At 45.9% G+C, this 11,103-nt stretch overlaps 1 protein-coding gene across 1 annotated transcript in view; it reads left to right on the forward strand.

The window, feature by feature from the left end:
- Positions 1 to 8,552, forward strand: part of LOC117438218 (CCR4-NOT transcription complex subunit 1-like) — a 100,892-nt gene extending 92,340 nt beyond the window's left edge. The window contains exon 50 of the mRNA XM_034073707.1: positions 8,440 to 8,552. The gene's annotated coding sequence lies outside the window, so the exon portion shown is untranslated. The remainder of the gene's footprint in view (positions 1 to 8,439) is intronic.
- The last annotated feature ends 2,551 nt before the right edge of the window (positions 8,553 to 11,103 follow it).

Here is an 11,103-nt window from a genome sequence, read left to right on the forward strand (position 1 = left end):
AACTGCAGCAGCAGCAAAGATCCCTCCCTCTTACATGGGGCTCTGCACCCTGTTGAAGTAGATTGCACTTCTAGCTGCACCACTTGCTTGGCCTGCAAACCTCCAGTGCTCTGTAATGCAGAAACTGCTGAGGGAAAAGATATTAATATAGCTAAACATGATGCAGAGTAGTGCCTGAGTTCAGGGAAGAACTGTATTAATCAGAGGGTGTGCAGAACTGTGGCAGTGTTCCTTCAGAGCAGTCCCAAGCCCATACAGAAATGCCTTTTATAGAGGTAAAAGGAGATACCTGCTCTATTGAGCCTATGTGAAAACCAGATGGATGGGCTTGTACTCTTTAAAATGCTCAATATTAGCCAAATACAGTTGAAGAGTTCAGTGTTGTCAGCATCTCCACCTGTCAGATGTTTACTCTGAACAGTAAGGTATAAGAGTTAGCAGCTGGATTTCTGCCCTCTCTTACCTGGACAAGGAGCTTTTTTTGCCTTAAATTTCTGGTGCTACATGAGGGAACCCACTTGCTGTTCTGACAGTGTACATTTGCCTTCCTAAAGCAGCCATTAAGAGGTCTGGGCTTTCTGAAGTCCTCTAGCAGGTGGTTGTTGTGTTCCAGAGCTCTCGTGGTAGGATAAGGCCACCCAAAACCACTTTGTGCTATGGTAGATGGCTTAGGTAGAGGTAGCTAAAAAGCCACATGCCAGGTGCAGGACAAATGGGCCTGTATTCAATCTTTCCATCTGTTCTTGGGTTGTAGAAGAGATAGCTGAAGGCCAGCCTCTCCCCTTCCTGCACACAGCTCCAGGCAGTTCATTTCCAGGAGCAGTGAGGTTTCTAGTGTACCAGCTTCAGCAGCAGATGCAAGATCCTTTTCTGTCTGTAACATGCAAAGCTTGCTGCTCCCTTCAACTCAGTTTCTCATAAGCCTTCTTGTTATTTAGCAAGTCCTGCTCTGCTTTCTAGTCTGACCCGTAGGACTCCAGAGTGAGCAGAACACTCTCATAAAGGAGGTGCTTGCAAGGGGGTGTGAGTATGGAGAGAGCCTCACTTGAAAGGGTTGAGTTTTCCTCTTCCTCACTGTCATCTTCCCAGCTATCTTATTCCTTACACTCCTTGAATTCTTCTGACATGTGCAACACCTGTAATGGCTCAGGCAAAAAGACAAGTAACTGGCAGCGTGAGTACATCAGCTGCCTTTGCTGCAGAGCTGTGGGTTTAGAACCACGTAGAGCAGGTAAATTACTCCTCAGCTGCACTAAAGGTAAAACTGACTCAGATACCTAATCAGAAATAACTTGTGAGTTAGAACATACAAACAGCAAACCTGGGTGTTGGTAGCAGTGGTAAAGGACACCTTAGCCGACTAAACGGGCTGGAGAAGGGTTCAGATAAGGGCCACAAAGATGATCCAAGGGCTGGGAAACCATGTGAGGAAAAGCTGAGAGAGCTGGGAATGTTCACCCTGGAGCAAAGGGCAGGGGAGACCTTATGCCCAATGTTTTATTACTTAAAGGGTGGCCACAAAGAAGAGGAAGATTCTGCTTTTACAAAGAATACCATGGAAAAGGGGTGATGGGCACAATTTAATCCTGGGGAGTAAATTTACAGCTTACTCCTAGGCACAAGAGAAAAAAAATTCACAATGAGAACAATCAGACATTGGAATAATCATAGAATAGTTCGGGTTGCAAAAGACCTTAACATCATCGAGTTCCAACCCCCTGCCATGGGCAGGGACACCTCACACTAAACCATATCACCCAAGGCTTTGTCCAGCCTGGCCTTGAACACTGCCAGGGATGGAGCATTCACAACTTCCTTGCACAACCCATTTCAGTGCCTCACCACCCTAACAGTCAAGAATTTCTTCCTTATATCAAGTCTAAACCTCTGCTGTTTAAGTTTAAACCTGTTACCCCTTGTCCTATCACTACAATCCCTAATGAATAGTCCATCCCCAGGATCCTTATAGGCCCCCTTCAAATACTGAAAGGCTGCTATAAGGTCTCCAAACAGCTTTCTCTTCTCCAGGCTGAACAGTCCCAACTTTCTCAGCCTATCTTCATACAGGAGGTGCTGCAGCCCCTGATCATCCTCGTGGCCCTCCCCTGGACTTATTCCAACAGCTCCACGTCCTTTTTATGTTGAGCAAACCAGAACTATACACAGTACTCCAAGTGAGGTCTCACGAGAGCAGAGTAGTGTCACGATCACCTCCTTCAACCTGCTGGTTACGGTCCTTTTGATGCAGCCCAGGATACAGTTGGTTTTCTGGGCTCCAAGGGCACACTGCTGGCTCATGTTCATTTTCTCCTTGACCAACACTCCCAAGTCCTTTTCCGCAGGGCTGCTCTGAATCTCTTCTCTGCCCAACCTGTAGCTGTGCCTGGGATTGCTCCGACCCAGGTGTAGGACCTTGCACTTGGCATGGTTAAACTTCATGAGGTTGATATCAGTCCATCTCACAAGCGTGTCAAGGTCCCTCTGGATGGCATTCCTTCCCTCCAGCATATCAGCTGAACCACACATCTTGGTGTCATCGGCAAACTTGCTAAGGGCACACTCAATCCCACTGTCCATGTCAGCGACAAAGATGTTGAACAAGACCGGTCCCAACACTTATCCCTGAGGGACACCTCTCATTACTGGTCTCCACTTGGACATTAAGCCATTTACCACAACTCTTTGAATGCGGTCATCCAGCTGAGTGGTCCATCCATCAGATTTATGTCTCTCCAATTTAGAGACAAGGATGTCGTGTGGGACAGTGTCAAACACTATGCACAAGTCCAGGTAGATGATGTCAGCTGCTCCACCCCTGTCCATCAGCTCTGTAGCCCCATCATAGAAGGCCACCAAATTGGTCAGGCAGGATTTCCCCCTAGTGAAGCCATGCTGGCTGTCACCAAGCACCTTGTTGTTTTTCATGTGCCCTAGCATGCCTTCCAGGAGAATCTGCTCCCAGATTTTGCCAGGCACACAGGTGAGACTGACTGGTCTGTAATTCCCCGGGTCATCCATGTTCCCCTTCTTGAAAATGGGGCTTATATTTCCCTTTTTCCAGTCATCGGGAACTTCACTTGACTGCCTTTATTTTTTAAATATGATGGCCAGTGCCTTTGCAGCTTCGTTCGCCAGCTCCTTCAGGACCTGCCAGTGTTCAGAGCATCTGCCAGTGAAGACTGAGGCAAAGAAGTCATTAAGAACCTTGGCTTTCTTCAAATCCATGCTACCCAGTTCTCCCGAAAGCTTCCAGAGAGGCCCCATGTTGTCCCTAGTCTGTCTTTTACTTGCTATGTAACTATAGAATCCCTTCCTGTTATCTTCCACATCCCTAGCCAAGTTTAATTGTAACTGGGTTTTAGCTTTCCTAACCTGGTCCCTAGCTTCCTGGACAACATCCCTGTATTCTTCCCAGGCTGCCTGTCCTTATTTCCACTTTTTATAAGCCTCTTTTTTCCCCTCCAAGTTTTCTCAGCAGCTCCTTATCCATCCAAGGGGGTCTCCTGGCCCTCCTGCTGCACTTCCTTTAGTTGGATGCAACACTCCTGAGCTTGTAACAGGTGATCCTTGAATATTAACCAAGAGTCTTGGGCCCCCCTGCCCTCTAGGGCTATATCCTATGGAACATTACTGAGCAGGTTCCTGAAGAGGCCAAAGTCTGCTCTCTTGAAGTCCAGGGCATTGAGCTTGCTGCACGCTCTTCTCACTGTCTTGAGGACCTCAAATTCGACCAGCTCGTGATCACTGCATCCAAGACTTCCCTGGAGAGTCACATTTCCAACGAGCCCTTCCCTGTTGGTGAGTACGAGGTCAAGCAGGGCACCTCTCCTTGTCGCCTCCTCTATTACTTGCAGAAGGAATTTGTCTTCCACACAATTGAGGAACTTCTTGGATTGCTTGTGCCAGGCCATACCATTCCTCCAACAGGTATCAGGATGGTTGAAGTCCCTTATGAGGACAAGGGCCTGTGAGCGTGAGGCTGTTCCTATTTGTCTATGGAGTGCTTGATCCACAGGTTCCTCTTGATCAGGTGGTCTGTAACAGATGTCCACAGTAGTGTCTCCCATCGCTGTTCTCCCTTTAACCCTGACCCACAAACTCTCTGTTGATTGCTCACCTGTCCCCAGACAGAATTCCATACTCTCCAGCCTATCCCTAAACATAAATAGCAACTCCCCTTTTTGTTTGCCCATCCTGTCTTTTTCTAAAGAGCCTGTAACTTTCCATTCCAACACTCCAGTCATAGGGGCCATCCCACCATGTTTCTGTGATGCCTGTTATACCACCCTAAGGCATGCATACATCTCTTAATTCCTCATTTGTTCCCCATGCTATGGGTGTTTGTATAGAGGCATCTGAGCCGAGTTCCAAATAAAGCCAGCTTATTTGCTGGAGTGGCTGGAATATCTCTATGTTGCTCTGAGCATTTATTACAGGTGCTGGCAACTGTCTGGGTGTGTTGGGATCGAATGATGCCCCCCTCCCCCAACATATCTAGTTTAAAGCTTTCTTGACCATCCTGGCACGTCTCCTACCAAAACTGCTCTTCCCCGTCGTTGTCAGATCAGCTTCACCAGTCTCCAGTAGACCTGGCCTCTCAAATCAAGTCCCATTTTCTAAATACCAAAACCCCTGGCTATGGCACCACAGTTCTAAACATTTATTTACAGAAAGGCTGGACAGTGCAGCACTGAGAAGAACCTAAACCCCATTTCCATTCAACAGTCAATATGTGCTTGTTGAATTCAGGAAATGGGTTTTGCTATTATAAGTGCTCTTAATATCTCTTTGTTGCTGCCCTACAGAACATCGCTGCATTCCCTCAGCTAAACAGTCAACTGTGTTGGAGTGGAGATGTTAACAGTCAACTTGTGCCTATTGGTCAAAACTTACTGTGGTCTTTTGGAAGACATGGGGAAACACCAGCAAGGAGCTGTATGGCAAGACACAGAGCTAGCAGGTGTTTTATAGACTGTGACAGGTTTAACAAGTTGAGCTTTTCCTTGCCAGAATATGCAGTTCCAGAGGGCCATCAGCTACAACCACCACTTGAAAAAACAAAAGGGAAATCAGCCAACTTCCATTTTGGTACTAACAATGCAACACTTGTCACAGAAGAGTTCTTGGAGAGGATTTGAGCCAGGAAAGAGTCAGTGTGGTGCCAGGAGAGCACAACAGGACAAATAAATCAGTGGCAGCAAGTGACAGGTGGAATTGGCTTGCTGCCTAGGTGCATTCTTGGGTTAGTTTTGTTTGTGTGCTTCTAAACAGTGTCCTTTCCCCTAAACTCAAGGGGTAAGTTAACTCGTGCCCACTTCCAGAAGTGACCATCCTTCTTACCTAGGGTACGGGGTGCCCCAGGGGATGGTCAGTGACAGGGTCGGAGTGTCACCATCCGGCAAGTGATTCGTAGGAAAACCTAAGAACTCTCCAACAAAGTCTAAGTTGACAAGCACGTATTCTTTATTGCATCGCCAGGAGACATGGGGAATAGCTCTTCTGAGTGTGTCTCTCTCAAGCACCAAACAAGTCATGATTTTATAGTCATTAAACATACATATTCATTACAGTATGTGCATATTCATAAATCTACTTATACATGACAACATTCATCTAGAAAATTCCTCCCACATGCAGACAATAATGTGGTAGTGGTCTTTGGGACCCCTGGTAGTCGTTTCTTCATCATCTTCATCACTTTGTCCTTTGTCTGAACTTTGGAGTTGGCCAGTTTTGTTGTCCATTTGCCAGCTCCTCAGTTGGTTCAAACTGGTTTCCCTAAACATTAACAGAAGAGTTCTCTTCCTTATCACTGTTATAGAGTCCACCTGGGGTCCAGGTCGCTTAGTTACAAGCAAAGTGTTCTTTCTATTTACAATGAGCTATCCTTTATCTTCTCTTTCTTGTCCTTTCTCCATCTCACAAGTCACAGGCAGAGCTGCTTTGTGGGAACTGCAAGCTGTCCTGTTCCTGCTATGTGGATAATTAAAGGTGAAGAAGAACTGCTGAGAGTGCACCTGGGTCTTGAGTAAGCCAGGGAGTGTTTGGGTACAAGGTCAGGCTGGGAAGCAGCCTGGAGAGTGACTGTTCGTAGAATCATAGAATAGTTAGGATTGGAAAGGACTTTAAGATCATTTAGTTCCAAACCCTCCCTGCCATGGACAGGGACACCTCACACTAAACCATGTCACCCAAGGCTCTGTCCAACCTGGACTTGAACACTGCCAGGGATGGAGTGTTCACAACTTCCCTGGGCAACCCATTCCAGTGCCTCATCACCCTCACAGTAAAGAACTTCTTCCTTATATCCAATCTAAACTTCCCCTGTTTAAGTTTTAACCCATTACCCCTTGTCCTACCACGATAGTCCCTAATGAAGAGTCCCTCCCCAGCATCCTTATAGCCCCCTTTAGATACTGGAAGGCTGCTATGAGGTCTCCACATATCCTTCCCTTCTCCAAGCTGAACATCTAATCATCTATTACTAGAAATTATCTTACACACAATTGAGGAACCTCTTGGATTGCCTATGCCAGGCCATACCATTCCTCCAACAGATATCAGGATGGTTGAAGTCCCTTATGAGGACAAGGGCCTGTGAGCGTGAGGCTGTTCCTATCTGTCTATAGAGTGCTTCATCCAGAGAGTCCTCTTGATCAGACAGTCTGTCCTGGGTTCAGCAGTAGCAGTCATTTTTCTCCTTCTTAGTAGCTGGTGCAGTGCTGGGTTTTTGATTTTCAGCCTGGGGACAACACTGATAACACCAATGTTTTTATTTGTTGCTCAGTAATGTTTACTCTGACCAAGAACTTTCTCTGTCTTATGCTCTGAGAGGGAGGAGGGGAAGCCAGGAGGAAGCAGAGACAGGATACCTGACCCAAACTAGCCAAAGAGGTATTCCATACCACAGCATGTCATGCCCACTATACAAATTGGGGGCAATTACCTGGAAGGCCGAGGTCACTGCTCGGGTCGTGCTGGGTATCAGTTGGCAGGTGGTGAGCGGTTGTATTCTCTTCCCTTGTTATTTCCCTTATCATTATTATTATTGGTGGTAGCAGTAGTGGTTTTGTGTTATACCTTAGTTACTGGACTCTCAACCTGTGTGAGTTACATTCTTTCGATTCTCTTCCCTATCCCTCCAAGAGCGGGGAGAGGAAGTGAGGTGAGAGAGCAGCTATGTGGTTCTGGGTTGCCAACTGTGCTTAAACCATGACACGGTCTGTAACAGATCCCCATAGTAATGTCTCCCATTGCTGTTTTCCCCTTAACCCTGACCCACAAACTCTCTGTTGACTGCTCACCTGTCCCCAGACAGAGTTCCATGCTCTCTAGCCTATTCCTAACATAAATAGCAACTCCCCCTCCTTGTTTGTCCAGGCCTGTCTTTTCTAAAGAGCCTGTAACCTTCCATTCCAACACTCCAGTCATAGGAGCCATCCCACCATGTTTCTGTGATGCCAATGATATTGTATCCCTGTAGACATGCCCACATCTCTCATTCCTCTTGTTTGTTCCCCATACTACAGACATTTGCATAGAGGCATCTGAGCCGAGCTATAAATGAAGGCGGCTCATTGTGTGGAGTGGCTGGAATATCTCTGCATTGCTCCGAGCATTCTTTATAGGTGCTGGCAACTGACTGGGTGTGTTGGGATGGAATGATGCCCCCCTCCCCCAACACATCTAGTTTAAATGTTTCTTGATCTTCCTGGCAAGCCTCTTACCATAAAAGCTCTTCCCTTTTCATTGTCAGACCAGTTCCACCAGCCTCCAGTAGACCTGGCCTCCTAAACTGTATCCCGTGTTTGTTGTCTTTTAAGCCCAGCTGGCAAGCCATAACCACACAGCTGCTCACTCACTCCTGAATACCCAAACCCCTGACTATGGCACCACCCTTCTAACCATTTATTAATCTGGCCAATCCTCCTAGCCTTTTTAAAGTCCTCCCTTTTATTCTGGAGAATTGATGAAAAGACTGTCTGAGCTTTGGAGCCCCTAATCACCTCTCCCAGGGCTCTGTAGTTCTTCTTTATGTTCTCTGAGCTACTGATATCTATATCACTAGCACCCACATGGACCACAAGAAATGGGTAATAGTCCATGGGACTTACTAGACCAGGCAGCTTCTCTGCATCATCCCTGATCCATGCCCCTGGTAGGCAACACACCTCCTTTGAGACTTGGTCAGTCTGACAGATGGGTGCCTCTGTTCCTTTCAAAGTAGAGTCCCCTATCACTATGACCCACTGCTTTTTCCTGTCAGCACCAGTAGTGATCAGCAGGTTGTTCATGGTTTGAGGTGTGGGTTTCCTTGTTAGCCCTTTGTAGAAGTGTGAAACGGTTCTTGGTGGGGACATCAGATTTAGGAGGAAGCCCCTTGCTTTTAATTGTCCTCTTCCTCCTTTTTTGTTGTTTTTTTTTGTTGCTGTTTCCCAGCTTCCCAGGTTAATGGCCTCCTGCTTTCCTTCATGAGCTACAGTGGACGCTTGAGGCCCCTGCACTGTTTGGGCCTGGAGCAAGCAGTCCTGCTTCCTCTCAGCTTCCCTGACATCTATCAGCCTATTGACAGCATCCCACAGCTCAGCCACCTGCTGCAGGAGGACCTCCACCAGGGAGCACTGAGCGCAGCCCTGCCCATTCTGCACCTTTCCCTCACAAGACCAGTGCAGGCACTCTCCACACTCTGAGCTCTGCACCACAACCTCCCCACTTACCGGCTCTGTCTGGGTGCCTACTCTGGCCACCACTGGGGCAGCCAGAGCAGAACTCCCAGACCAGGCCCTGGTCATAAGACAAGTGCTCACCATCCTGCTTGAAGTGCCACGTAAACTGCCCTGCCACGCCCTGTTTGTCTGCCCTGTGAAAACTGCCTCAACACTCCCTGGTTGCCACGCTCCTAGTCCCTCGCGCTCATTTAACCAGTCAGGGCTGGTGCTGTCCCTCCTGGGCAAGTCCTGTCTAGGACTTGAGGCTCCCTTGGTGACTCTTGCCACTCTGAGTTGAGGCTCCTGGACACTGAGCTTCCCTCTGCTCAGATGTTGAAGGTGTCCTCTCTCGAGCTACTCACCTCAGCAATTTTTTATTGAATGGAATTTATAGTGACTGAAAACAGTCACTAGGAATTATGTAGTTGCTCTATGGCTTCATGGAACAGACCTGTATCTGTATGCTATATATTACCATGCTTGAGTGAATAAAGTAGAACTAGTTGTGAAAGCAGTGTGTGTGTTTAGCCTCTTTCTTTACAAACGTCGTAAATGGTGCTCTCTGTGTGTGGTAACTAAATTGCTTGACATTGTGGTGTCTGCGCGATCCAGTGGGGAATTTCTGGTACTGACATTCACTTGTTACAGGTCAGTAATACCTGTTGAACAGGGAATTATGGGATTGCATTAGAAAAATGAGACAAGTAGAATCAGCTGAACAGAAATTATATTTGAAAGTTTTACAGCAAATTTTAAAATTCTATGGATATCGTTTGTCTGAGAAGCAAGTAATGAATATTTTGTTATGGGTGAAAACAAATTCCAACTGGTTTCCAGCAACAAGGTCATTTCATACTCAGATAAGGGAGAGAGTGGGAGAACACTTACAGACTCAAAATTGCCTTGGTATGGAGGTTCCAGTTGATTTAATAGTGACATGGCATTTTGTCTATTCTGCATTATCTAATTTACAACCTGCTGAGGATATAATTCAGAAACATGATAAAACAAATTATCAAAATACTGACAATTTGAAAGAGCAAGGACAGTGCCGCGGCCAGGTGGAGGGGAGAAAACACCGATACGATGTAGGTTCACAAAATGCTCCGTTTATTGATTACAAGGCTGCTCTTAATATACTGTCTTACACGCGATCACGCATTACTTGATTGGCTGCTTTGCTTTGCCCACGAGGGATACACGCTCCCCTTTACCTCTCCTGATTGGTTTCACACCTTCGCTTCAGCTTAGCGTTACATCATGCTTCTGCAATTACTGGCATCCTGTTATTGCATTCCTGTTTTGCTGATCTTGACACTTCTTCTTCTTTTAACCTGGGGTCATAAGTTCACTTTCTCACAGCTTGCTGTAGGCCTGTTCAAGCGCCCATGCTTGACCCCCAACATCTCCCCCTCTTTTTTCAAATAAAGCGTTAGTCATAATACATTGTAACAAACAAGGTCCAAAAAACAAAATTAACAACATAATCATTATTGGTCCGCTAAACATCATGATTAAACTCCTTAACCAACTACTTATTCCTAACGATTTTAACCAAGAGTCTATAGGATTTGTTTCTACAGTAAGTTCTTTCATTGTGAATAGATTCAGAATGATCAGAAAGATTCATACAACACATGCCCAGAAGCATTCTAATGCAAAGGGGATGTGAAACAGCTGCAGAAGTAAACTGTACAGTGTTAACAGTCAAGGAGTTACACTCCCCCTTTTTTTTTTTTTTTTTTTTTTTTGATCAGACAGAAAGCCATTTATTGCAAAGCATTAACTCCTTATATACTATTGCTTACACACACCTACAGCAATTTGGCATATCATGATTGGATACTTGTCTTGAAGACCCTTAGTGACTAACATATAATTGGTTAAGCACAGGTGTGAGAACTTGACCTCGAACACCCGCCAACAGTCCACAGCTCTCACAACTCAGTGAACTACAGCTTCCTCTTATCTTGCTTGCTTAGGCTTCCTCGGGCCTCTCACGGCCTTGCTGTATCCCCCAGAGTTATTCAGAGCTTATGTACCAAATATCCATTCTCCTGTGAGAACACTGTCTCCACATCTCCCTCTTTTTAGTTTTACTAAAAGTTTTTGACAATGTATTGCGTCTGCTCTATCACTGCTTGACTTGTGTAACATAACAACCCACTACTCTAGGTAGCATTATTTCAGTAAGATTAGTCTGATTTGAAGTCACTTGAACCTTTATAACATGTGGCATACCAGTGAATCCTATACACCATGTAATAGGATGGAATAATTGGGATTTAACAGATGTGCTCAGTATACTTGTCCATTACCCATGGTCACACATAATAGCACAGATATTACAAAGATTTTACAAAGATTTCTACCATTGCTGTTTCTTTATGTGGTT

The sequence above is a fragment of the Melopsittacus undulatus genome (genome assembly GCF_012275295.1).
Source record: "Melopsittacus undulatus isolate bMelUnd1 chromosome W unlocalized genomic scaffold, bMelUnd1.mat.Z SUPER_W_unloc_2, whole genome shotgun sequence".
NCBI lineage: Eukaryota > Metazoa > Chordata > Aves > Psittaciformes > Psittaculidae > Melopsittacus > Melopsittacus undulatus.